This window comes from Coregonus clupeaformis, unplaced genomic scaffold (genome assembly GCF_020615455.1).
Source record: "Coregonus clupeaformis isolate EN_2021a unplaced genomic scaffold, ASM2061545v1 scaf0588, whole genome shotgun sequence".
Taxonomy (NCBI): domain Eukaryota; kingdom Metazoa; phylum Chordata; class Actinopteri; order Salmoniformes; family Salmonidae; genus Coregonus; species Coregonus clupeaformis.
Genome location: NW_025534043.1, coordinates 292,501 through 295,295, shown reverse-complemented (window position 1 = coordinate 295,295; position 2,795 = coordinate 292,501).

Sequence of the window (2,795 nt, the reverse complement as noted above, 5' to 3'; positions counted from 1 at the left end):
TGTTTGCGTGGTAGGTAATCCACCCTCGCCTCCCTATTCTTTCTGGAGCTCCAACTGCCATGGAGCTCTGCTCCTAGTGTTTACCCTCTCCCCTAGGGCAGAACAGCCTGAAGCAAAATTATGTCCACACCTACAGCCAATATACAGTGTCCCTATATAAGAACTTCCCTCAATCTGCCTCCCATTATCTTCAGCGACTGACTAGAAAGCCTAAGACTCAAGTTTCACTTGATTTCCGTCGTCTTACCTTGCCGCCAACATTTCCACCCCCAAAAGGCCCTTTTCGCTTTGTCGATCTACTTCCATTTGCCCCTATGTTTCTTCCTCACCAGTGATCTCAAACATCCTGTGCCCTCCCGCCCTCCTTCCTGTGAAGGAGGAAGCTTCGTAGCGTTTTTAGGGCGTCCCTCTGATATGCTGTCTCCACTCGCCTCCGCTCGGAGGTTCTGAGACGGTGCAGAATCAGAGATACAAGCCCGGGGGTTTCTGGGACAATCCCATCTCGCACCTGCCTTCAAACCCCCTCTCTATCGGAGAGCGTGATCAAAGGATCTTTATATACATGCTCTGTTAGGTCAAGCCCTGTTTCACAACCTCTCTTTCTTTCGGACTCATTGAGAGGGCGACCACCCACTGGATGCTCCCCCAGTTCCCCTCCCTCTGGAGGTGGATCTGATAGCGGCCCCTTACTCTAAGGGAGGCTACATGCTCCAGCCTTGCCCTCCTTCTTGGTAAAGTATGTCGAGGGCTCGTGGGGACACCCTGTTGCCGGCCAGCGTACACCCCCCTTCACCAGAGTGAGCATAGTGGGCAGCTAGGGAATCCCCAGGCTCGGGCGCCTCGCGTTCTTAGGTGCGGTTTCATCCTAGGCCGCCTCCAAGAAGGCCACTCTGCAGGCGCTGAAGGATGGTTCACGGCCCTTTGGCTGAGAAATCTTCCCTGGGAGCCCAATCAGTCTCGCCATCCTCGCGCCTCCCTATCCCTCTTCGACGGGAGTCTAGTTACGTGGGGGTGGAGGAGGCCTCCAAGATTTCTGAGCCATTCTCCACCTGACTTTGGCTACCATCTGTGCGGGCAGCTCCTCTGGTCACGGAGAGACACCTCTCAGCAGCCGGTGCACATAAACTTGAGCTTCATTGCTCATCTCACGGTATTTGGCCTCTTATCGATCGCCAAGCTGGGCGAGGAGAGCCATCTGCTAACATCCGCTGGCGATGACCCAGAGCCCCGTTCCTCCCAAGCGCCCCCCAGCAAGGGCAGGGAGGCGGCGGAGCCAGCGACAGGCGCCCACCCCGAAGGCGGCAGGAGACGGGTTCGGCCCCTCCAGCAGCGGCGGTGGCAGCGGTCCCGCCCGACCGGGTTTCACAACCGGCCTGGCAGCACCGAGGGGCATCCCAGAGCTGTGCGGCGGGCGACGGGATCTGGTCCGCTCAAGCCTACTGTTCCCCCCCCACCCCACTGTTCAGGGCGTGGAGGTTTGTTTATGTGAATAGGATCTCACTGACTTTCAATACATTTATTCCATAAGGTACAGAACACTTCCGCGTTCTATGGTATCCCCCACCATCCTGAGTGTAGCTCAACCCACCTAGAGTGCGTTGCTGAGCGTGCTCAGGAGAGGAAAAAGGGAAAGGTAGCAACGCGCAGCCTTAGCTCCCTAATAATCTCTTACTACAACTCCTAGGCTCTGTTTAATCTCCTTTCTCTTCCCATTACATAGGCGCATTACCCTTGCTGCACTATCCTCCCGCGCGGTTCAACGTCCTTCACGGAGCGGAATCCGAGTTACAAGTATAATAAGTATGGACCCTCCGGTCTATCATAATATCAATCCCATGGCTCTGGCGCAGCCCACCACTCACTAGTGTGTTGTAGAGCGGAACCGCATGAGACCAGTAAAAAGGGGTATTATGCACCCGTGTGGTACCAGTCAGAGATCACACCTTTCAGACTCAAATAGTCTGTAATGGACGGAGTCTCAGTCCAAGCGGCAGTCTCAGTCAGACAATGACGTGATGTGCACTCGCTATTCGGGAGGCGTTTGTCTCGGTTTCCTCCCAGCGATTCACCGTGCTGTTCCGGAGGCATTACTGGTTCTATAATATCAAGGCCTCCACTCACTCGACCAGTGATGTTTCCTCTCCCTTTCGGGGGGGCCCGCCCTGGGCCTATTCCACCAACCCAGTGCTGGGGACCCGCGGCGGCGAGGCCTAGCATCAGTCCTTCCTCTGGATGTCCCAGTCCCCCTCTCTATTGCTGGCAGTGGCGTGCGAAGCTGTACCCTCTCCCGCTGGCTAAACGCGTTAGAGGGGTTATCCCTCCAATTCCGGACCCCACCCCCGTTTCGGGGAGTGGTGTAAGGTACGCCGACAAAGTAGCCGCTCTGATGTCAGAATCACGACTTTTTGGCGAAGGAGCCGGTCACAGTGGTTCCCGGAGCAGAGGAACAAGGGGCTCTATTCGCCTTATTTCCTAGTGCCCAAAAAGACGGGGAGTGAGGCGATTTTATTTCCGCATTCTCACGAAAGCATAACCAAGCGGCCCTTCCAATGCTGGCACAACTCTACTGGATGTGTCAGGGGAGACTTTTTCCTACATACCTAGGCGCTACTTTCTGTGCCGTTCAATCTCGCCACATTTCTGCGGTTCCCTTTCAGGGGTGGCGTGCGTTCTCGAGGATGCCGTTTGGCACGCCCTGGCACCTCAATTTTTCCAAATGTGTGGGGCGCATTAACCCTGCGTCGTCAAGGGATAAGGATACTAGCCTACCTAGCACCTGCTGGTTCTCGCCCGTC